Source organism: Lepidochelys olivacea (genome assembly GCF_965140295.1).
Source record: "Lepidochelys olivacea isolate rLepOli2 genome assembly, chromosome: 6".
Classification (NCBI taxonomy): Eukaryota; Metazoa; Chordata; order Testudines; family Cheloniidae; genus Lepidochelys; species Lepidochelys olivacea.
The window spans coordinates 89,077,809-89,103,381 of NC_140416.1; the positions used below are offsets into that span (position 1 = coordinate 89,077,809).

The window sequence follows — 25,573 nt, forward strand, 5'->3', positions numbered from 1 at the left end:
TTCACCAGGTTAATTTTGTTGAATTCAATGAATTATACATGTGGGGAGACTCTGTCCTTTAAACAGATTCACCATTCTCCAACAATGTTGGAAACGAAAATGTAGCAGCAGAATTAGGCTAGTTCATGAGAACCAGGAAGTGAAACTGTCTAGAAAGGGAAAGTGAAACCAACCAGTCTAATTTCTCAAGCTGGTGAAGGATCAAAAATAAACAAACAAACAGCAGTGGGAAAAGTTGAGACTCTTGTCTTTCAGTTGTTATATTCAGATACTACAGTGGTGAGTGTGGTATGAATAAAAGATAGATAGGCAGACAGAGGAAAAGATATGCTATTTGTAACACCTACTTCTTTAGAGATATGTTGTATATCTTGACAGTATCCTTTTATAATTTTCCATGCAGGTCGAAGACTCACATTGCTGTGAGTTTATTCCTGTCAAGGTAGGTGTGAATTGCGGACAGAGTACCATCTGAACTCAGTATTGCCTGCCTTTCACCAGCCAGGCTTACCATCTTATTATTATTTAACTCTGGTGTTATTTGTAGTGAATATGAATGTAAAATACAGGCAGAGGTGTATGCATTCATGAGTGTGCATGTCCCTTATAGGAAAGTCCTATAGAATTTAACAGAGTGACTATCTTTCTGTAGACCTTTTAAAACAGACTATAGAATCCTACAGCAGGAAGAACCCAAATAGAATAGAAATAATTCTTGTTAAATTCAATAGGATGATTTAATAATTCTGTAGGAAGGAGATCATTCTCTATCATATGCTGTAGGTTTTCAGAGTCATTTAAAAACATCCCCGTTTAATTTCTATAGAACCCTATTAGTTTCATCCCTATTAAATTCTACAGGACTTTCCCAGGAGGGGAGTGTGTGTGTTATCTCCCCGTTCCAGTTTGCGTAAGAATCCTTTTCAGTGTGGGAAAGCTGGGCTCCCAAGCACCTGCCTCTTAGTCATCCAGGGCTTGAGGATGTCCCCAGATTACATCTTGTCAGCTGTTTGCAAAACAGCCCTGGGAGGAGAGTGTGAAACTCTGAGCCACACAGCCTGGCTGTCTCTTTAAATGCTGGGGTCTGTGCGCTAGAGAGGGAGGGATTGGCTCTGGAGTGCGTGAAATTCCTGGGCTCCTCTGACAGTCTCAGGCAGAGAGCTCAGCTCTACACATCTCCTCTTGCATGCAACTCACTGAGAGGGAGAGGCAAGCCAAACCTCCCCTTTCTGCCTGCATCCCAAGCTATCAAGGACCCGTTTTAGCATCACCAATACCCCCACCCTTCCCCACCAGTCCTTCCTAGAGAGACACCCTGGATTCTTACGTCCCCAAAGAGGAAACAAAGAGTTGATAAAACAGCCAAAACCTCTTCTCAACTGCAAAGGTAAGACTTTGGGGGAAGGATGGCAGGATGGAAGAAAGACCCAAAATGAACAGATATTTCGATGTATCCAGTAGAAAGTCTTTCAGTTTAAAAGGTAGTGGGTGCTCTCACTTGAGAGTTCCAAGGGTGATTTTTTTTTTTTTACATTTTTGATCACAAATATCTTGGAGATTTGTTATTTTTTGGTCTCTTCCTGTGAGTTTTTACCAACCTGCCCCTGCCCTCCTTTCCTTCTCCCCTCATAACCTCCCAGTTATGAAAAGTGAGAAAGATTTTTGGAAACGGCACACCTAGTGGGCTGATCTGTTTTCAAGTGACAAGCACAAACTCTCCTCTCTAACCAGTACTTTTATTTTTGCTTCTTTTTTTGTTTTTATTATTTTAATTTTTAAAATTACTATTTTGGAGGGGCTGGTTTTTAAAAGTAGAGAATGGGGGTGTTTTTGTGGGGAGACAAGATGCTGCTACATTGAATTATAACAGGGACTTGCTTAGGAATCAAACTATTTGACTAGCGGCTGAAGGATTTCTTTTTTTCTTTTACAAAATTTTTACTAATGAGGAAGGAAGAGGCAATAGAAGAAAGTTTTCTTTTTTTCCTTAGTCTTTGGATCTATTACAGAGGAACCTTCCCTCCCCGCCTTCCATTTGTTTATATTAATGATTTAGTAGCCGTCTTGCCTGAAAACTTCCACTGTGAGCGACTGCTGTGCATTTTCAGGCAGCGAGTGACCTTAAAGGTTGGTTTGATTCTTTCTTCGTGCAAGATGCATACAAAATACCCATGATTTTCTTTTTTTTTTTAAAAATCTAACTACTTTATAATTTAAAAGAAAAACATCATCCACTCCAGGGCAATGATGTAATTCCCCTACTTATGGGCACTGACTCTGGTGCTTTGCATGTTACTTGTCTTTTGCTTACTCCCTTAATTTTATTTTAATTGCAGTATAGTTAAGAACTACTTTTATTAACTACCACTCTTTAAGGACACATTTCATTACAATTGAAATCTCTCTTTTTAAAAAAATTATTTTCCATTCCCCACCGCTCCCCCAAAAGAAATTAGAGAGAGAAAAGCGAAAGGATCAGAGAGGCAGAACCAAAGCTAAAAAATGGAATAATTTTTAAAAGACCACTTTCGCTTATGCAAGCCCCTGTTTCCACCTCCTCTTGGCGCAGCTATTCAAAGCTTTGTTGAAAATAGTTTTAAAAAAATAATATTCATTTTTGTTCTTGTTTCTTTCTTGCGCGTGATTGTTCTGTGTTAAGCACAAAGCCCTCCAAAAGAGGTTATTGACATGATCGCTCACTAACACCTATGCTACAATATATTTTGAGTGACTGTTTTTTAAGGGGGTGAACTCTTAACTAGCCTAGTGAAAAGTCAGAGAGAGATGTTGCGTGTGTGAGGAAAAAAATTGAACCAAAAAGGATTTGCCTGCTAACTGGATGAAGTCAGTTATTAACTGTAGTGTGAGACTGAAGGGTGTTGTATTTCTAGCCAGGTAAGGAAAAGCGGGCTATATTGTTAAGTTGGGCAAGTTTATCTAAGGGCTAGTCGTGTTTATGGAGGAGGAGGTTGGGGAGGGAGCTGAGATTATTGCCTTTGGTGTTGTGGACGGACACACTTCATCTGCTGGAGGAGTTGAGGTATTATATTTTGATAATTTTATATTCCTGTTGATGTTTTTTGTTTCGGTCGTTGGCAGTTTCCGAAATGTCCATCTTTCTCCTGCAAAGCATATTGTTTTCTGGAAGGGGAGAAGGGAGTTGCATCTGGGGACACTGGAAGTTTGGGGATCACGCGAGCAACAGGGCTGTATTTATTTATTTAAAAAAACCTCAAAGTCAGGAGGTGAAAATTCCCTTTCTGGAGTATTCGGGCACCTTCCAGTGGGGTGTGTATCTGTGTGATTTTCATTATTTATTTTATTTTTGTTCTTTTAAAAAAAAAGAAAAAGAAAAAGAAAAGAAAAGAGTTATAAGTAAATAAATAAATAAAAGCCCCGTAGTCGATGTCATAATTCCAGTGATGATGGCTTCTAGGCAGACCGATATCTGCCGATATCACCCTGTTCCATGGCTGTAGCCTGGCCTCATTTTACGCTGCGTTTCTACTGAACATGTTGACGTGCTGCTGCTTATATAAGGGAAAAAACAAATTCAAGCGGATTAGGGCTTGGGATTTTGAGATCGGTTACCCAGATGATGATGTGGGGTTTTTCCCTTTGCGGGGGGAGCGTTGGTGAGGGGAAGGATGGAGAGGTGTGGGCGGGGGCGAAATTGGGGAACATGGTGGGGGAGATGGAGGTGATGCGGGGAGCAGCTTGTTCGCATAATGTCTGCGCAGCCTCATCTTTTTTTTTTTTTAAAAAAAGCCCATGATCTCTAAAAACACATTATTCCTCAGACCGGTATAAAAACAATGTGGGAGGGGTTATTTTAGCGAGGGGGTTTGGTCTGGGAGTCATTAGACCCACTGCTGCAAAACCAAGATACAGAAATCCATCTGCACCAACATTTCGGGGGGAGGAGGGCGTGCGGAGGGGGGAAGGGATGGCTTGTCGCTTTTGGATTAGCAGCACAGGGCTTTGTATTCTTCATTCCCCCCCATTTCTGCCATTCCCCCTCACCCCACATCTGCACACCCTCTCTCCTCCTCCCAACCCCCCCGAAGGCATCTCATCTCTTGACGAGAAAATTCCGTGTTACATCCTGATGGCTCTGCGGCTTTTTTTTTTTTAGTGCATCACAACAGTGGCACGATGACCTTTGCTTCATGCCACGCAGATGCAGGCTCCTGATACGAGTGTGACCATGGCTCGCCCACACAAAGACATGCCCTCCTACCCAAGATGGGCCATGGTTTAATTTCATTTTCTTTTTTTTTGCGGGGTGGGGGGCTGGATAGACATTGTTAGGGGGGTGGGAAATGCAGCAAATGCCAAAGGCACGTCCATCCATTTCTCCACCCCATCTTGCTGTTCGGTTTTCCAGGATGCTGTGTCGCACATCATGAGATTTGAATGTTGGGGGGGGGGGGTTGTGAAGCGCAGGGGCTTGGGGGAGGGAGGGAGCATGTGTGTGTATTTGGGGGGATGGATAAACCTGACGACGTTAATAAAATTTTTTTGGTCAAATGAACGCCCAGTGATAATGATTCAGTTTAACCATCTGTGAAATACATGCTTGCAATGCACTGGAATAAAGGTTACTCCAGGGAGCTTGGGCTGAGGTTGGCGGGCTCTGAGGAGCATGATATCCACACTCGGGGGAGACAAACACACACATGCACCCAGCAGACCCCTCCCCTTGCAAAGCCCACTTGTGTATCTGAGCTAGAGGGCATTATAACGTAGAGAGAGGGCGTGTGCTGTACTGGAGCCCGGATCAAACAAAGCCTTTCTTGGCTTGTCTTCCTCTGCCATCCCTTCTCTTCCTCCATGAGCCTGTCCATGCCTTTGATCAGCCATCACGGGAATATCAACATTTCCATGCAGTTCTGTGCCAGAGGCTGTGTGTGAGAGACTCCAGGGTGGCAAACAAAAAGGGGGGATATCTACTTGCCTTTCTCTGGTATGATGTGCAGGAGAGGCACGGCTTTTCTAGTCTGAGCAGAGCGAGGGGGAAAATCCCCCCTCCTTCCCCAACCCTAGCAAGGGGAAGGACCAAGTGAGCCCTGAAGAGGTTGTGTGGGTGATTGTAGATGGGTAGTGGGTGGACAGTATGTGGGCAGGACAAGGCAGCAGTGGTGAGGTTGTTAACAGAGTGTAGAACACGGCTGGCTAGCTTGTCCATTTGGAACCCCGCCCAGTGACTGGCAGAACCTGTAATCCCCCTCCTCTCCCTGGATCCAAAGTCCTCCCTACACTTCAGTGAACATTCGTTGTTCAGTCATGGTCTGGCTGGTCTCTTGCAGGGCTCTGAGAGGAGCTTGCAGAGAGAAAGGATCTCTAATGGCTTCCGCCTTCCTGTCGGCCAATTCCCCCTGTCTCCTGCGTGTGGCTAAATTTCACTGCACCCTTCTAAGTCCCGGTGTTTCTGGATCTTTCTGCTTCACAAGCGATAATGAATGGGAAATAGATACATTCCGGGCCATCTTTATGTGCCTTTTGCTTTCCTCATCTCTCTTTTTTGGAGCTGACCTTCAGAAACAGTGGCAAATTATAGCCAAAGGGGTGGGGTAGAGGATTTTCAGGGGGTCACACACCTGCTTTCTGCATGGGTGTTGCACAGAAAAATGAAGGCTCCTTCGTTCAGCTGCTTTGTCCTCTCAGGTTTGATCCCACTTGAGCCTCAGCTGGCCAGTTTCAATTGAGAATTGTTTCTTTTTGGGCCCTTTCTACCCTCCCCCCCCCCCAAACAACTCAGTAAATGGCTGTCGCGCTGCAGCTCCAGCACTTGAGAGCTAGCCATGGCTGCTGTAGAGATGACAAGGCAGTGGCTGGGTGAGCAACAGGCAGAGGGTGCTGCAGGTCCCAGGTAGTTGCTCTGACCCTAAGAATGACTCTGTTTTCTTGTACGGTGAAGGTAGGCACTGATTTTTATGGTTCTTTCATTCCCCCAGTGACTGAGTTATTGATACATCCCAATGGCACACCCAGCGCCTACCCAAATGAGAAGAAATTTGTGTTTAATAATTAGGAAGGTGGGAAAAAAATTCTTCTCGATAAACTGTAATGATTTGAAAGTGAGTTTTGTGCAGGTGGAATGTACTAGACCGAGAGCCCCATAGGTTGACATTCTGTTTATTCATCGGGCAGGCACAGCCCGGACAGCAGCTGAGCAAGTCTCCCTTTCCAGTGTTCCGCACCCCTAATCTGGAGTGACTCCACTTCTGGAAGTGAGAGGGGAGTTCAGTCCACACAGCCCATGTAGTCTTTGGCCCTTCTGCTGAGGGTGGGGCAGTTAGTGCCAACAATGATGGTGGATTATATGATTGGGACACCTTTCCCACTAGGAAACCCCCACCGGCTCATTTCTTATAAGCTGCCCAACAGCAGTAGTCAGATGGGGATGGCGTTTAAACTTCATCAGTGTGGACTGGATTTAAACCAGTGCCCTTGAGGTAAAAGTTTCCATATTGCATTCCTGATTTCCCAAGCCAGAAATGACCCTCTTGGTCTATGGGCATGGCATTCCAGGGAAGCAAGAAATCACTCCTCCTCTCCCTTTCTCATTGCTCCAGCAGCAGCATTTCAGTGGATCTAGTGATATCTTTGCTTCTTGTTTGCGCTTCCTGCAGCATCCTTCAGGGCTCCACAGTCCAATAGCATCTCTTCGTGTCTTCTTTTCTCTTTCTGGGGGGGGGGGGGAGAAGACAGTTACTTTTCCCCCTTGATCCTTCCCCTTCTGTTCTCTGGCAAGTGACTCTGCACATCCTGCTGCACTTTGGGGTGTGTGCGGGTGGAAATATGTGTGCTGGCAGAGCCATATTATGCTACATTGGGGAAAGGACAGATGGAGTCTCTGGGAATGAAGTAATAAGGGACCAGAAACTTTGTCCTAAACTCCAGCCAAAGTCAAAGATGAAACTTCCTGGAGATTCATGAGAAGTTTGGTTATTTTTTTAAAAAAAATACAATAAAAATTAACTCTATTCCCAAGCACCGATGTGCTTAATAGATTCATCCAGGAGGAAAAGGGCACAGAACTTATTCTGGGACTATTCTCAGTGTAGCTGGACCCACAAGTCAGCCACATTTCATTTAAGCCCTATATCTCCCTCTCCTTATGCAAAGAACAAGTGGCAGGGACTAGGCTTTACTGGTTAGAGCATAGGCAGGCAGAACTCTTGGGTTCTAGTCACCAACAAACTGTGTGACTTTGGGGTTGAGTCACTTCCCAGCTCTTTGCCTCAGTTTCCCCTCATGACGACTGGAACGTGAGGATTAATGTGTATAAAGGACTTTGAGCGTCTTGGCTTACATTTATTGGCCCTCTTGACAGCAGTGTCAGCAGATAGACTGAGACACATTAGTCAAAGGTTAGCATAGAGGAAGTATGCTCTTACCACTGTCTAAGCTGTCCCTGCTGTATGGGCAGAGGATGGCAGTCTCCAGTACCTTTGATCTTCTGGCACATTTTGCCAGTAACACTAATTACTTTTTTTAGGCCAAGAAAAGTCAGGGTTTTGGGTTGGGCTGATTTGAACTAGACTTTGCCGTGGCCCTCCTGTTGGTGTGGTTGAAATGTTGAGTGGCTGGAAATGGGGTGGGGAAGCGTGGTTTGGATTTTTTTAAGGATAGGTGGGGGCTGTTGCTGCCCTTCTCAGAAAACACTTGCCTGTGAGAATCCATAGCAGTCTCATACCAGAGCAGTTCAGCTGTCTGACCCTTGTGGCACATGTTCCTGCAGAACCGCAAGCTGTGTGTAAGTGGCAAGTCGTGGCTGTGAACGTATGGACTGTTCTGTGCTAGGAGCAGAATGGGAAGGGTGTGGTGGACAGGGAACGGGAAGAGGCATTTACAGAGTATTTTAGGCATAGCTGAAAAATTCATTTCAGCTTATCTGAAAGAGCATCCTCTACTGGCAGAGAGGATTAGCCCTTCTTCCACCTCTCCCCCTATTGTCTCTTGGAGCTCCTCCGTCATCTGCCAGACCCCAGTGGTAGATCAGTCTTTTTCCCACCTACTCCCTCTGCCCACTTCTTGTCTCTTGGTGACTGGGGATAGAGACATGGGGGGCTCTGAGAGCTTATCTGCCATGTCCCAGTGGTGGTGTGGCTCAACTCCTGTCGTTTCCAGAGCCCTTTCCTGTGCCCTTGATGATGAAGGACATCTTATTTCAGAGCACAGTCTGCTTGTGTCACTCTTGGCCCTGCTGCTGTCATCCATCATACTACAGGAACTAATTAACACCAGGAGCCTCGGATCCCGGGAATGAAGTGCTAGGGTAGTTGGATTTCTCAACTGTCCTGATTTCTTTTTTCATCACTGGCACAGTCCAGTCTAGGAGATCATGGAATCAGGGGTAATCTCTCTTGACTGCTGCACTAACCCTGGGAGGTGGGGGTGCCTGTGTATGTGGCAGGGAGGGATATTTGAGAATTAGATCCCTCCTCAAAATGCCCTTGATGCTGCTGCAGCATCCCCTGCATCCAAGCAACTCCCAGCAGCAGGATGAAAGCTGAAGAGTGGGCTGGAATAATAACTGATAAGGATAGAAGAGGGTGGATGATTTGAGGTGTGATTTAAGCCTTCAAAGCTGGCAGTAGCCTGCCATCTGCCATCAGAAAGCGTAGCAACAAGTGATCCCAGCATCCATTCACTGGACTGACCCTGGGAATGGCACTAGAGAACATCCTGTCTCTGCAGCCTCACCCCTTCTACTGCTGTGGTGATGGGAGCCTCATCAGGAGGAACGAGGGCCATAGTGAGGACCAGGGAGTGGTAAGAATTTAGCAAAAATATGGGTGGGGGCAGAATTCCCAAGGCTGTTAGGACAGGTTCAAAGATTCCGCCGTAAGCGGAATGGGGCAGGGGGAAGATTACCCCTTGGAATGTTGCACGGCTGTACCAATGTCACATAGCGTCTGGGAAGCATTTGTTTCTTTCTGCAGTACTATCGTGTCTTCCCTGGCCAAGTGTTTATTTCTGGGGGTGAGCATTTTGAGGAGGGGAAGAATTTGTGGTGATGGAAAAGGGCATAACTATCTGGCGGGATGAGCCTTAATGTCAGCAGAGGGAGGACATGGGGTGAAGGGAAGGAAAAATTCTCCAGTGGGGTAACCCTCCAGATGAGACCTGGTGTGTCTGCAGAGCAGGGATGTGTTGGCTTCATTTCAGTGTGTGTTACAGCCCAATTTTTTTCCAATAATGTGTTAATTAAACATTGATTTCAGGGGAAAAGGGAATCTGCATGAATTGCAAAAAATAACTGATGTGAAGAGGAGTGGGATCTGGTAAGAGTTGTGTGGAGGGACCTGCTATCAGCTGCTTCCATGATGGATTATAGAGGGAGAAGAGGAAAGGGCTGGGGACAAATCTGTCCACCCACTGTTTAGAGTCATTTACTCCTTCTAAAGAGGAGCCTCCCTCCTTCCAGTAAAGTGTGATCTTTGGCGTGTTGCACACTGAAGAATTGCCACACAGCCACTTGAATGTCCCCAACAAACCCCTTTATTTTCATAGGGGGAAAAAAAAACTTTCCAGGAGTGATAGAGATCAAGGCAGCCTTCTGACCAGCTCAGAGCCCAATACACTCCTTACTTGCTGCCCTTCCACACAGTGGTGGCGCAGATTAATTAAACACAGGTGCAAATGAAAACATCAGTTGTAACGGTGTGTGTGCTCGTGTTGCCTAGAAGAGCCAGAACTGGTAGTTCACCTGGACTTCAATTTACCCCATGTGCAGGAGATGATTACTGAACATGAATATAACATTGAGTGAGGCACATATTTAACATGCCCTCTCCTGGAATTCAGCATATTGGAAGGTATGATGGGATGACATGACATCCCCTCCCTCCCCCACTCCAGTGCACTCTGCTCCCTACATCCGAGACAGCGAGCCTTTTTTCTCACCTGGGGAGGAGGCATAGGGCAGGTGGTAGGAGTTCTAGGTTTATTATGGCTTCTTGCTTGGAAAATCTCCCCTCCCTGCTATTTTTAAGAAATACTTTTAAGATTGAACAGCTTCTGTTTTTCCTTTTGTTTCCAGTCTGAGGTGGTGCTGGGTAAATTAAAAATAATGAGGTGAGGGAAGAATCTATCTGACCTTTTTTGAACCTCTGGAAAAGTGAGATTCAAATTCTTGACAAAGATTTCAGTCAGTTCTTACTTTATTTTAAATGGTTCCCCTCTCCTGTAGAGAACCTAACTGGCTGCTGCCTTCCTATCTGGTCCACAGGCACCAGTCTAGAAGGTGCAAAAATCTGGCTGCAGGTGACCTACTGCAGCTTCAAGACAAACCTAAAAGGGAACTGGCTAGCCATGGAGGAGCAGTTCTTAAGGAAGATAAACACACTGTGTGCCAAATTCTATACCTGCAGATCTCCTGTGCAACCCCACTGAAGTCAGTAAAGTTGTATGGAGGGCAAGTAGGGGAGGCAGTATGGCCTTGTGGTTAAATAATAAGATTGGGAGGCAAGAAGAAAGAGTTTCACACCTATGGCTCCCCAGTTAAAATCTAGCCCACATGTGTGTAGTGAGTGACAATTACCCTGAGATTATTATTTTGTGGCCTATGTGAAATGTAGGGGTGCACAAAGGGTGTTACAAACCCTTTGGGGCCACAGAGTAGGTGCTCATGATACCCCCATATCCCAGTTTCCCCAATAAAGGGAAGTGGTCTAAGTTAGATATTATGTGGGAGGGCTCTAGGGCCCAAGGGAGTTGAGAAGGAACACCTGGAAGCTGAGTCATTAAAGGCAGGTGCTTTTCATAGCTAATGATGTAGGCTATGGCAGTTCTGAAGAAGTTGCTAAGGGAATTGCTTTTCATTTCCCATAGAAGTTCAGGGAAGTTACTGAAAAGTGAGTCCAGACGCTGTGAGTGACTGTTTATTTTTTTGTCTGACTAGTAGTTGGGTTCGTATAAGTAGCCAACCGTGGAGCACTGTGGTGGCCTTACAGTCAATTCTTTGGTAGTGCACACCTTGAGGCCTTTATAAGAAAGAGGTTTTCCTGTTTGGTTCAGAGGAACCTCTGGGAACATGTGCATGTGGGACCAGAGCTAGGTTTGGGGTCTGGCTATGAGGTGTCTGGATGGTTCCTAATGATTTCCACGGCCGCTTGCTATACTGGATCAGACCTAAGGTCTATTCAGGCAGGTATCCTCCCTCTGACAGTGGCCAGTACCACGTGCTTGAGAGCAATGTTGAAGAACCCCGCAGTAGGCAAATGTGGGATAATCTGCTCCCTCCTCATTAAGTGTTATCCTGCTCTCTAATAGTTAGAGAGTGGCTTGAGTCCTAATCTATGAAATTCAATATCCCTTTCAGAATTTTTGCTAGAATTAACTATGGCAACTCTATATTCTTCGTATTCAAGTGATGTTGCCCTCTGGTGGCTGACCTTCAGGAAGGATAAGGGACTTATTACTACCATAGGGAGATCATCATCTTTAGTTCAAGAGACAGAGGCCTGTGCTTTTTGGAGCTGAAGGTCTTAGGATTCTACTCTGCAGCATATGAATATGCCTGGGGATAAATTGTTGTGTAATCACAACAGCTGATATGATTGGGGCATGCTAGACCACTAGTCAAGGTGTCAGGAGATCATCTTGGCTAGTGCCTAGTTGGATGACATTCCAGTTGATTATTGAATAACTTGTTTCTTCTGGGGTTCCTTGTAACTCAGTGAGAGAACCTGGAGTCTGTGAATGCTGCTGACCATATCAATGCCTTTGCCGCTTGAAACACTGTCCTTCCTTTCCCAAGCCTTGGTGTCAGCACCTTTTTGAAGCTGGGTCTAGAATCCACTTACTTTTGGAAGGAAGGTCTTCATGATGGGATGGTGACTAGATTTCTGTGTTGTCCACTTCATTTAATACTTGTGGTGTATTTATGTTCAGGTGCCTACAAGAAGGTCTCTTCTGGGTACCTAAGGAACATTTTTATTTCCTAAAGGATCAAATGATTTTTGAATTGTTCTGTTGGTGTCCAGTTGTACTTGAGCATCCCTCTCTGGGCAGTGATATACTGTATACCAGGTTTAATTATAATTAATTTATATTTGTACCTCTGTCACCAATAAATTCTTGTTCTTCCCTGGGTTGTTGCTGGAAAAGTGTTTTGACTGGCAATGCCAAGCTTCTTACTTATACTCCCCTCCGCCACTTGTGATTCAGCTAATATCACATGGTCATGTTACCTGCCAACCACAGTCATGACAGGAAAGTGCTTGTTGTTAACCCCTATGTTACTGTTCACAGCCTTCCTCTTATTTACATCTGCTGTGCCGCTGACATCCTTTAGCAGCCCAGTGGGGATTGAGGGAATGTTAAGGCATACCTTGTATGGTCAGTAGTATGGTATTGTGCTGTAAGTTTTAGATCATTTTAACTACAAACAAGCTGTAAGACCAAGGCCCTGTTTTATGGGGCACCCATTTAGGGAATCTTTTTGGGTAGAGTGGCTGTCTGGAATCCTCTACTCCAGAGGACCCCAATTAGTGTAATTATCGGATCTTTAGTGCTAAAAGGGACTAAAAGGGAGGCCTCTGGAAATGGGAGCTGGGAATCTTGGGATCTAATACTGGTTCTACCACAGACTTGTTGTGTGCCCTTGGGGACAAGTCACTAAGGGCACTGGGTATTTTTGTGGTCTTGGGCCCTTCATGTCCTCTGAGCTTCAGTTTTCACATTTGTAAAATGAAGAGGACAGATAGGTAGTGTTGCTCAGTGGTTTTTTTTTGTTTGTTTGTTTGTTTTTTTCCCTCTTCTTAGTCTCTGATCTTGGTGGATTGTCCCTAGTAGATGCTCAGAAAACCATTTCTTAGAGCTGCCTAGTGATTCTGATCTCTCCAAAGTCACACTGGGAAAATGCCTCTGTTCTTGATCTGACTTATTTACTATTTCAAGTTTGTTTGTTCTCTTTAATTTTTGTTTCTGTCCTTGTTAAATCCATTATTCTGGTCTTTCCATTTCCATGTAACAAGAACAACTTCTCCCTTTCTGCTTTAAAGCCTCTTTTCTCTTGTACGTGTCCAGATAGTTTCATGCACTTATGTTCAAGCATTTGTTCTTCCTGAAATCTCCATTTTTTCCCCCCACTCCCAGGCTGGGCTGAGCAGGAAGGCAGTATAGTCAAGTGGATAGGGAAGGAAACACGAGCTCTTCTTCCAGCTCTGCCACTGACTTGCTGTGTCACTTGAGGCAGGTCACTAGTTCAGATTCCCCATCTCTAAAATGGGTCCCAAAATTCAGGAGAAGAGGGTTAAATCCTTCTCATGAAGGATCATAGACATTAGACTAAATTTAGTCGCCTTTAGTTGATATTCTTCACCTTGGGGGTCAGTGCAAGATTGTTTCCCTACACTCTGTTCTCTAGTGCTTTATCCAGTCCCGTTCTGAGTATCACAAGCTATAGGGCTGCCACCACTTTCGTTCAGGAGACTCTGCCATAGCCTAATGCAAAGTATAAGGCAAACAGTGTAATTGTTCCAAAGCTATGGTCTTAGCTGCAGAATATGGAGACAGACTCATGAAATGACAGGTTTCAGAGTAGCAGCCGTGTTAGTCTGTATTCGCAAAAAGAAAAGGAGGACTTGTGGCACCTTAGAGACTAACCAATTTATTTGAGCATGAGCTTTCGTGAGCTACAGCTCGCTTCATCGGATGCAACTGATGAAGCGAGCTGTAGCTCACGAAAGCTCATGCTCAAATAAATTGGTTAGTCTCTAAGGTGCCACAAGTCCTCCTTTTCTTTTCATGACATGAAATAAACTCAACATTGAGGGTGTCTGCCAGGCTCCGTGGAAAAACATACTGCTTTGTAAAATGACCCGACAGAAATGTGGAGAGGAGAGGTGGTTCTAGCAATTGTCCTTAGAGCCAAGTGTAGCAAACCACTTCTCCAAAACCTACCCCAACCTGATCGCTGGCAGAGACAGTTTTCTGTTACTGAATCCAGCCCACCCCGGAAATCCCTGTGGATACTATATTCTGTTGGAACAGATGAGCGGGACGCAGATTTGTAGGTGGACTAATAATCTGGGGTACCAGCACAGTCTGTACATGATACCCAGTTTGGTTCTGTCTCCAGAATTCAGACATGTGGGCTTTCATTTAGGCCCATCTCTAGTTCAGACATGGCCCAGGCTTGGCTGTCCCTTCAGATCATGTGACTTCTGGGATGCCCCTGGTGGCAGGGGATTGTGGGGAAGGCCTCTGATTAAATGAGGGTGAGATGTGAAGGCAGTGGCTGGATGAATAGGATGCATGGGATTCAGAGTATTGGCAAAGGGCAGGGCACCTGGCTAGGACCCTTCTTTCTTCATCATATACATAGCGTTGCTTTTCCCTCTCTGTGGCAGACTGGCTAGCTGTGTTAGGGGTGCAGTAGTGGTGTGATGGGCCTAACTGCTGTACGTCTCTGGGATCTAGTCCAGAACAGTACGTGTGCTGGAGTTTGTGGATGGGGGAGGGCAGACAGCCTTTACTCTGCATCTCTGCTGAAGTCAACCCTTTGGTACTTACTCTAATGCCATTTGTGTTGTGTCTGATCTAAAACGTGTGCAGACGTAGTGACGGGTAAATTGATGACATTGCTGTCTGCCCATCTTTCTCTCCTGATAACCAGATGGCTGAGAGGCACCGGCAGTGGTAAAGCTGGGCCAATGCATAGAGTTCAACTTTTGGGTGGCCAGTGGTAGTTAACGACCCGGCCTTCTTCTCTGAAGACCTAGGATCAAATCTTGGTAAAATCACAAGTGAAAGGAGTTTGATGGTCTCAGTTTAGTCTCTAATGCAGAGGTGGGCAGACTACAGGCCACATCCGGCCCGCGGGACCGTCCTGCCCGGCCCTTGAGCTCCTGGCCAGAGAGGCTAGTCCCCGGCCCCTCCCCTGCTGTCCCCTCTCCCCTGCAGCCTCAGCTTGCCACACTGCCAGTGCTCTGGCCCACCGCTCCTGCTGGACAGCGCGGAGCCGTGGCTGGCTGCGGCGGGGCTGTGAGCTCCTGCTGCTCTAAGTGGCATGGTAAGGGGGAGGGGAGTGGGGTTGGATAAGGGACAGAGAGTCCCGGTGGGCAGTAAGGGAACAGGGAGCAGGGAATGGTTGGATGGGGCAGGGGGGTTGGATAAGGGGCAGGGGGTCCCTTGGTGGGGGGTGGCCAGGGGACATGGAGCGGAGGGGGTTTGGATAAGGGGCAGGTGATCCCAGGGGGCAGTCAGAGGACAGAGAGCAGGGGGCGGCTGGATAGGCGTGGGAGTCCAAGGGGGCCTGTCAGGGGGCAGGGGTGAGGATAGGGATTGGGGCTGTCAGGGGACAGGGAGCAGTGGGGGTTGGATAGGCGGTAGGGTCCCGGGGGTTGGGGCGGGTGGTCCCGGGAGGGGGTGGTCAGGGGACAAGGAGCAGGGAGTTCTGAGGGTGGCAGGAAGTGGGAGGAGCGGGGGCCAGGCTGTTTGAGGAGGAACAGCCTTCGCTACCCGGCCCTCCATACAGTTTCGCAACCCTGATGTGTCCCTTGAGCTAAAAAGTTTGCTCACCCCTGCTATAATGTGTGTTGATCTGTGTTGCAGAAACCATCATGTAATCTAGTGCATCTGGAGCACAACTGGCTCAGAAAAGGCACATGTTGTTGTTGGGGAAGAGTGGAGGACTGTAGGTCAGGACCTGAGGGCTTCAGCAGAGTTGTGTTGGTGTGGGGGTGTACTTGTCAGGACAGGAATAGCAGAAGGGCTGCAGGTCAGAACTGAAGGGTTTTGGTAGAACTGTGCGTATGTGGCCCTGTGCATGTCAGGTCAGGGATAGTGTTTGGAGGGACATTTGTGAAAGTTTGTGGAGGAAGACAGCCCCCACACTGCCCAAGGACCAAATGAACAGACACATTGTCACGTGCACACACACTCCCTAATGTTTGAACATTAGTGCATACACTGGTTCTGAGTGTTCCTTTGTCCCACCTGCCAATTGGGCAGACAAAGCACCTGTTGCCTTGCTGCTCTGAGAATGTCTCCTGGCTGCTCCCTGTAACATATACAAGTGAGGCCCCTGGTAGCACTGAGGCACGTGCTGGCTGTCGCTGTGTTTGTCTAAGTCTTAAACTTCTATTCCCCACCTCATTCCTTTGAACTCTGCCCACTGCTTTGTGAATACTAACACCAGCATATAAATTATCCAGCAGGGCTCTGGCACTGTAGCAGCCTGTGTTTTCAGTGGCGTGCATGCATAATCGATCCCGAAGGCTGCCTCCGCTTTTAACTCGGGCGTTTGCAGAGACCTTAGGCTTTCAGAGCTCTCAACCGCAGGCTGCCTGTGTGTCCTCCCCTTCCTCCTTCCCCCACATCCTAGTGTCTGGCTGGGTAACACTTCACATTACAGATCTGCCTGGAGGTGGCAACTCTGGGAGCTTCTTTCAGTGAGATGTGGGGAGAATAGGTCACTCAAACTTCAGTAGAGAGACACGGTCTTGTGCCAGACTCTTGATCCATCCCTCCCCATCATGCAGGCGTCTTTGTCCCCAGTGGTGCACTAACTCTATGCCCAGCAAAGAACAACAGGTGCTGCTGCCTTATTCCTTTTGTTTTCCCTAGGACATGATTGCTGTAAAGGCTGCGCACGTGAGGGGCCATTTTGCCATTTAGAGGATTTCCTTACACAGTATTGTCTCCTGGAAGTGCATGGGGTTCGAGATGTAAATAGCCCCTCTATGGTTTGATTGTTGATAAAGGCTGTGAGATTGGCTGTCTCTTCCAGGGGAAGTGAAGTGCATCCTCACTCGGCTTCTCCAAGAAGTGAAAGTGAATAAATACATTTGTTAGTCTCTAAGGTGCCACAAGTACTCCTTTTCTTTTCACCCCTTATGTCATTAGTAGGGATGCGTGAACTGTTTTGCTCAAAATAACCAGCTGCAACCTTTATCCAAGCCTCACACTGAGGCTACTTTGACCACCAAAGCGTCATTCAATTCTTCGGACTAATTCTCAGTGAGAAGGCATGTTGCTATAGGAAGGCCATAGTGTGCTGTTGCAAAAAGGAGGAGGTGGCACCCCCTGTGTAAGCAGGGAGCTCTGAACTCCAGTTGCTCTGTCTCCCTTGCAGCAGCTGCTCAGTATCACCCAGCTGGCTGCCTCACAGTGTAGGAGAGGAGTCAGAGGCCAAGTATAGATTGGAGACACAGGGGTTCAGATGATGGGGCACAAAATGTACTAGAGGCTCAGTGAAGGGCAGAGGAGGGAAATGAATAGGGAGTCCGGGCAGGCTGAGGATTTGCTCAGGGGCTTGAGAATTCATTGGGGAGGCTTGGGTCATGGGGTTAGATACAGATGGATGGTTGGGGCTGAGGGTGCAGAGGATACACTGGGGCAAAGGATAGGTTGATGGGGAAAGAGACCCAAGAGTAGACTGTAAGAGACAAAAAGCTGAGGGACTCTGGGACGCATTGGGTGAGAAAACAGACACTGGAAAGGGGTTAGGAGCAGGAGATGGAAAAAGGCCTGGAGTGAAGAGAACAACAGAGAGTGAATGAGGAACAGAGCAGAATAGTAGCTTCTACAGTTATGTGTCCATCTGAACAGAGCTTTACATGTTCACTTTGGGCGGTACTTTGTCTCCTGGTGCTGGGTGTCTCATAAGAGTCTAGACAGGCAGCAAAGGGAAATAGGCAGTACAACATGCAAGGGTGAGGAAAGAGCTAGGAGTCAGGACTTGGAGGTAAGGGGTGGAAAGGGGAGTAGGAGAGGAGAGAAGGGAATAGTTTGTTAGGGGAGAAAGGCTTATCTGTAGGGAAAAGACACATTGAGCAGAGACAGAAAGAGTTGAGCAAAGAGGTTTTTTGAGGAGAAACCAAAAACAAAGGAGACGTGGTCAGTTTCAGGGTTTTTATTATCTGTTTAACAGAAAAATTAGCCTAAAATATTCTAAAATCACACACTTAGGTTTCTGGAACCTTTGTGTGAGAGGAGTGGGGGGTGAGGTTGGAAGATTGAGAGCTGGTGAGGGAAGTGTCAGATTGCTGTGTTAGAGAGAATATGGAGAAGGGGAGCACCTACTTTATTGGAAAACAAGAGAGAACACAACCAATATTGACAATGTAGAATGTGTAATATGTTTCTGGGTCTGGTGGGTAATACATATGTATTTGAGGCCCAGGAATATCCGTGCACTTCTCTGGTTTTAGGGACTACCATTAGGTTCAATTTATTCAGTTTAAAAAAAAGTTACTGCTCCTGGGGTTTGGGGCCTGGTTCACTCCGCTCACAGCTTTTGCCCAGGCTGCCTGCGGAGAGTGGGCGGCACTGACAACACTGCGATTAGGAACCGTGGCCCTGACCATCCCACAGCAGGCCCAGGGCAGATGCTGTAAGAGCTGAGACTGGGATCCATCCCCCGCACCATGCTGCCACTGCTTGGAATGTGAGCAGGTGTGTGAGGGAGGCCCTGTCCCGGCGGGGAGACTGGGGTGGCAGAGATGGAGTCTGGTCTTAGCGCCTCGTCAGACACCACTGCAGTGTTGGTCCAGGGCTGCTGGGGGCAGGTCAGGCTGAGGCTTCTCATTGCCACGTTGTCAGCACCTCTCTGTCTCCCTGCCATCCGACTGGAAGCAGCAGCAGCGATTGCCTGGGCCAGAGCTGAGTGCAGAGTGTGCTGGGCCCCAATCCCTGCTGTGCTGGCCGGCACCATGTGGTGAGCCTCCCTCCCAAGGATAGAACTGGTATGCCACCTCCCTGCCCTCCTCTGGGATGGGACTGGCCCATTATCCTCCATGAGCAGCCATGGCCTCAGCAGGGCGGCAGAAGCGGGGATGCCTGCTTCTGCCTCCCTGCTGTTGGAAAAATCGCAGCAGTCTGGGGAGGACGGGGACTCAGTGACTGTGCATAGCCCCTGAAATTCCAACTTTCACCTGTGATGCTGCTATGAAATGTTTTTAGCAAAAAATTGTGATTTTTTCCCCCACAGGGCCTTATCTATAATAACAGACAGATTAATAATAAATGCATGGTGGGGATTGGGGCCTGAGTGATCTATGAATAGGATGTGTGCAGCATTGTAAGATGCTTACGTTATCCTTTGTTTATTTTTGAATCACACGTTTTTTTTTACCTCAAGCCTCAGATGCGATGATTTGGGACCTATAGGGAAGGCAATCTGGGGGTAAACTCTCTGACCCAGCAAACTAGGGATGTCCCTAGGGTGAAGGCTGAGAGCGTTCAATTGTATCATTGAGTTCAAGTGTTTGGTGAAATCTACAGGTCAGTGCTCTGCTCTGCTTCAGGATTATCTATCCCCTCTGCTCCTCCCAACGTTTACACACTCTGGAAGCCTGACCTTTCACAAAGGGGAAACTGAAGCACAAAGAGGCGGAATGGCCTTACTTGTATTACCTTGAGAGAATCAAACTGGGAATAGAACCCAGGAATCTTGACTCCCAGTCCTTTGCCATGAGTACTACAGCACTCAGCTCAGCCCAGCCCTCCAACTTGGATAGGAGTCGTAAGAACATGGGATGAACATGCAAGTTGGTGTGGGATAAGGGAGAGCATTCCTTCCTGCTGCTGATCTTCCCCCCTTCTAACTTAATGATCTAACCAGTCCCTGCAGTTCTGGCAGGGATCCAGCCTGCAGCAATGGGATGGGGAGACAGAGGGTGGATGCTAAGTGGTGACTTCATAGGGTCAGCCAGAAACCGAGACCAGGTAGTTCTCTTATTACTTCACTCTCTCCCCTCCTACTATGGGGTCTGCAGCAGGCTTTTATGGTATCTTTTTCTTCTCCCCTTGGGCTGGCTGCACATGCTCTTCCTTCTCTCCTCCCTAGGGGAGCCATAGTCAGGGTGGGGACTCCCAATGATTCCTCTAACTACCATTCTGGATTCAAATGGATCGTTTACCCCTTTTTAATTCTGTTTCAGAGTCCAATGAATGGTGGGGCGGGGAGCTGCCGCCCACCAAATTTTCCCCTTGGGTGCTCCAGCCCCGGAGCACCCACAGAGTCAGCACCTAAGGTGCCACTTTTGGCCAGTTGTTAAATTTAGAAGCACTTTTAGAACCGGTTGTCCCTCGTGAGACAACCGGTTCTAAAAGGGCTTCTAAATTTAACAACCGGTTCCAGCTCACCACTGCTGTGCCCTCATTCTCCCCTATGGGTGAGGCTTCCTGGCCAGATTACATTTTGCGTGATTAAGCTCCTTTGTTTTCAGTTTAAACCAATTTTTGCCAAAAATTTCCTGGGTTTTACAAAAAGTATTTTTCATTTTTTCCGGATTTTCACCCTACTGTTGTGTCATTCAATTATATAAAACATAACGTGTTTTATTAGGAAAATACAATACATTGCATGAGATATATGTATTACGATAATACATTGATCTGTTGAAGTAAGGCTATATGGTAGTCTAGAAGATACACTACCAGGCATGCACGCAAACTTTGAAGTGTGTGCACATCTGAATGTACTGATGAATCTCATGCCCACCATGTACACATTTCAGGCTGTTAGCAGATAACGGTTTCAAGATTTGACATGCTAAAATGGGAAGAAAATGAAAATCTGTATCAAAATGTTTCAGAACACAAGGAAGCATTTGAAAGTTTTAAAAAAACAAACACTCAACTTATCCTTTTCTTCTGTTTATGTGCTGCAAATGATGTGACCCAGTTATTAAATGTAAATATTTATAGGCTAATAGTTCTAAGTCTACAACAGTAAACTGTTTATTCAAATGAAAAGTTTTATTTGGGGATTAGAGATGTATTGTTTTCTTAAACTCAGAGGTGGCCTTATGTTTTGAGTTCTGTTTTAGTTCTGCAGCAAGCCACACTGGTGGATGAAATTCAAAGCATTAATCTGCAGAATACTTTCCCCCCAGTCTTTCTGTCCACCAAAATAAACCCCAATATTTACCCAGAAAAATTATTAATAGTTTTTTTGCACCAATTTTCACCTGTTTTTGTTGTTGTGGTAATAAGCACTGATAAATTCCCAGGAAAAATTAAGTATTAATTTTTGATGGAAAATTCTGGACAACTCCAGTTTTCAGTTTGATAGATTCGGGGCCAGGGAATATCCTGTGGAGATCCTCATCTTCACCTCCTACCTGCTGACAGGGGTGACCTTCCTTCCAGCTACAAAGGATGGGGTGAGACTCCCCTTCAGGAATGCAACTCCTCAGCACTGCTCCAGCCTCCTTGTCACACGGGGGGTGTTGCAGTTGCTGCTTTTTATGAGCAATGTTCACCTGTGTAATGCCTCACTTTAGATGCTGAGGCTGGGAGGACGGATGCCACTTCCAATGGCACCCATTCCAAGAGGTCTCGGTCAGACATGGTGGTTTTCTTGGCTAAGTCTTGCTGGTATGATCATGGGTGCAGAGTAGTAAGTGGGGCTACCCAGGGCACCTTTGACAATCTAGATCCATGGAGAATGGAAATGATTATCACCACCTCCACTGGCTTATTTCATTCTCTTATTTAGTGGATGTGATCTGATTTCCCCCCCTCTTCTCTTCCATCTCTGCCTCCCACTTCCTTGTATTTCTACCCAAGCAGAAACCAGTGTGACTGTGAAAGGAATGTGCTTAACTTAGGAACATGTAGGTTTCTAGCACTTGTTGCAGCTCAGCAGGGGGAGCTCACATACTGTTTTCCTAGTTGACACATCAAGATGGCGCCTTTTTGCTTTAAATAAACATCGGACAAAAGATGGGACAAAGAGTGTATCTCCACCACCAAATCAGGTATTTGTATTTTGCTGGTGAAGGTTGAAGTTGGGTCACAGGTGAGTGTTTTTCTTTCTGTTTGAGAAGCTTAGGGAAGACTGGATTTATCTTAACCCTTCTGGATGTCCACACTGTAAAATCTCCCTGTGGATGGTGGGGGTTAAGGTGTCTGAAGGAAGGCCAAACTAGGAGCTTTTGGTCATGTTGTTCTTTGGTCACTGTATTTCTCCCTTAAGTTAAATGGATTCTATATGGAGGTGCTTGTAGCACTGTCTTCTCTCCTGGGAACACCTGACACCCCACTCTCTAGGCATAAAGCAAAGGCAAGAAGGACCTCTGCTGCATTGAGGTACTCTCCTCCCAGGACTCAGCCAATTGGCACTTGATGGCAGTAGAGAGGTCAGGCTGCCTGGGAGGAAAATCTATGATTGTGCTTGCAGTTCCTGGAGATGCAGCATGTGGAGAGCCAAGGGAAGAAGCCAATAGAATGGTCCCAGGGACCACTATACCAGATTCTCTGCAGTCAGGGAATGCTGGTCCAAAAAAGGACAGAGGAAACCCTCCAAATGCTGGGGCTTCTCCTTCTCGTGAGTGATGTTTGCAGTGCTTGATCTATTCCAGCAGCTAAAGCCAATTTCCTTCTGTTGATCTTTGTCATTTGGTTAAAGCTCTAAAGGACTCATTTGGTTTGTGCACATGCTTGTCCCCTCTGAAGACCTGGGTTAAAGTTGAGCTGCAGTCCCAACCAGAATATGCTTTCTGATCTTAAGCTAGGCCCTTGTTGGCTTTCCCCCACCATCACCAGGCATCTCACAGTTTAGTTTGAATGGTGGTCTCTGCTCAGGAGAGGTGAATGGACTGGAATAGAAAGGGATGTTGTGGGTCAGTACTGAGGTGCTTTGGTGGAATTGGATGGGGAGCCCTACAATGGAATAGAACCAGGGGATGGGGGTTGCAGATGAGGTTTGAGGTGCATCATTTAGCCAGGTACCTAGAGTCTCCAATCAACACAAGCAAGTCAGCATGTTTTATTTTGTATCAGAGAACCTGACCTTTGCATGGCTCTGCTGCTGCTTTGCTCACACAGTTTTAGCCATGTGTATACTGGTTAAGACCCCATCGCTGCTAACATCTTTCTCCTCTTGCCCCCGATCTGCTCTTGGTGGGTTTCCCTAGATTTCCAGAGCTTTTCATCTCCTGGAAGACACTTTCCTCCCTCAGATTGACTTACCACATCAATATCTATAGATTAAAAAGGTAATAGATGGAGGACAGAAGACCCAAACTTTCAAAAGGGGAAGGGGAGGGACTTCTTTTCTCTCTCCCCCTCCTTCCCACTTATGACATTCTGGAGTGCAATCCACACCAGTGAGGGGCTGTGTCACCACTTGCCCAGCAACCTGGGGCACCTCCCAAACTGGGCTCCTCACAAACAGCATGCAGGTTCCACCTTGAGTGTCTGTGTGTAGCCACACAGCCCTGGTTCAGCAACTCTGACCCCAGCATCCTGTCAGCAAGCACCAGATACCCTCTGGCTTCCACCAGCCTTGGTTACTACTTGCAGGGTGACCCCAACACATTCCAAGTCCCGGATTTCCCCTCTCCAAATGGATGTTCTTCATTGTCGAGCCTCTCCGGGGCAGTCCAGGTATACTAGGTCATTTGCTCCACTAAGGGGATCAATATACAACTTTTAAATGGGGTTACCCAAACAATTCACAATACTAGATTAGTTTTAATTAAATAGTAAACCAAGTTGATATATCTACAAAGAGACAGATTTTAATTGAGTACAAGTATAAGGCGATTGAAGTCAGAAATGGTTACAAGAGAAATAAAGGTAAAATGCTTCCTAAACTTAACAAACTAAGGCATATTTTGTACAAATATTATTACAGTGGTATGTAGGGTATGAATATAGGGGTGCACTCCATCAGACTACTCCTCACTGCTTCCTTGAAACCCCTCTGTTGTGGGTCCTCCTTTAATCCTTGACCTGTAAAGAGTAATGCTGCAGCTGTGTATGAGGGGAGGGGTCTCTGCCAGCACAAGGGAATGACCATTTAATAGAAGAGTAATTATTGATCAGTGGCTCCCATCTGCCAAAGGTCTTGTATCGACTCATCTCCCATTGTGGGAGCTATTAATAAGTTAATTCTCCAATAAACGTCTCTTCAGGGGGACTTCAATCTGCAGATGAGAAAATAGGCAATATAGTTGGAAAAGCCTGCAAAGTTCTCATGGGAATGCTTCTCTGGATGTATCTGTGATGCCTCTGGGGAAAAAGCGGCTCTTCATGATCTGAGAAACATCCTTACTGTAAAAGTGCCCCCTAATTAATGCTAATTGTTCCCCAAATTTGCTATCTCCTGAGAACCCAAGAACTGCATAGGTCATGGAGACAGAATTTCCTTTTTGCCTGCATGGGAGATCCCTGTAGGGCAGAGGGCAGATATGCTGACAGTATGATATGGAGAAAATAGGGCACTTGCAAGGCTTTAAATTCTCTTTGTGCCCTGTTTGGTTTGAAAGAGTAAGGGAAAATACGAGAGAAGACCCTAAATGAAATAGAGAATGTCTGTCAGGCACTGCTCTTACTCTCCTGTCCTGCAACATGGGAATGAGGGGCTAAACATTGCAATGTAAAGGCACCATGTCTTAAAATGGATACTGGAAATTGGAATTTCTGGAAATAGAAATGGAAATTCAACATATAATTAGCTGACTGCAGCAAGATAGGGTTAACCATCCACCAGCACTGCCAGTGTAATATCCTGTTGAAAACGGTCTGAAATGGCAAGAGGTCTATGACTCCAACTTACTGTGGTGCCCAATCAGGAGATTTTGGGCACCACCTTCTCCCTGAAAATCCTCCCCAAGTGTCAGGATGCCAGTGTCTACCATGCCTGGTTGTGGATGCTCCACCTCTCTCAGGAATCTCCTTTCTTTATACAGTATGGTAACACACAGAACCAATATTTATACAGCACCTTTTTATAACCATAAATATGTTATAAATAAGTTATAAAAGTGGCATAAAATATAGGACTTCAACTTATCCTTTGCTGAAGGTGCCATTGGATGTAATGCTCATAATAACCCACAGGCAGAGCACATAGACAATTTGGGTGGCTCTGAAAAGGAGGTAACCTGTAGCATGGTGATAGCACTGATCCCAGATAGAATGAATGGAGAGTGCAAGAAGCACAAAAAACATATGGGACTGAGCACAAATTGACAGCAGCTGCAATTGAGATGAATTTCCACAGGATAGTATTAGAGAGCTAGCAGAATTACTGGGACTTTGTACCTTTGTCTGAAGGAACCAGCATCAGACTCTGTCTGAGAAGGACGACTCCAGTTGGACAGTTGTTCTGTGCCAGCCTAGCCAGGAGGCAGGAAGGTGGACTGGATGGATGGAAAATCTATCCTGGTATGGTAATTCTTATGCTGTTATTCTAGAATAGCACAGACAATCCAGGAGCTCTGTACATTTAAGCAAAATTTCTGCAGGATTAGTGAGGGCGTTAGAACATCTTTGAGAAATGCTAATTTTCCGGCAGAACAAGAGCTGTGTAAAATCCTGCCTTTAGGGTACAATAGTGATCTTGATTGTAAAGTACAGTCTGCTTCAGGGCATCTAATAAAAATCTAAGGTAAAATCCTGGCTCCACTGAAGTTGAAAACTCCCATTGTCTTCATTGAAGCCAGGACTTTGCCCCTTTTTCGTGATTCTTTGGTCATCTTTTACCTATCTTGTCCTCTAGCCAAGGCAGTAAATCCTGCACATGAGAACCCTGATATGTCTTCAGGGGAGAAGGATTGTTCAGGGAGACTCCACCGTTCACTACAGCAAAGCTTATGAA

The 25,573-nt window shown here is 46.3% G+C and overlaps 1 protein-coding gene across 1 annotated transcript in view; it reads left to right on the forward strand.

Moving 5' to 3' along the window:
- The first annotated feature begins 1,167 nt into the window (after window positions 1-1,167).
- The window catches only part of NRXN3 (neurexin 3), a 1,403,073-nt gene continuing 1,378,667 nt past the window's right edge, over window positions 1,168-25,573 (forward strand). The window contains exon 1 of the mRNA XM_084630166.1: window positions 1,168-1,387. The gene's annotated coding sequence lies outside the window, so the exon portion shown is untranslated. The remainder of the gene's footprint in view (window positions 1,388-25,573) is intronic.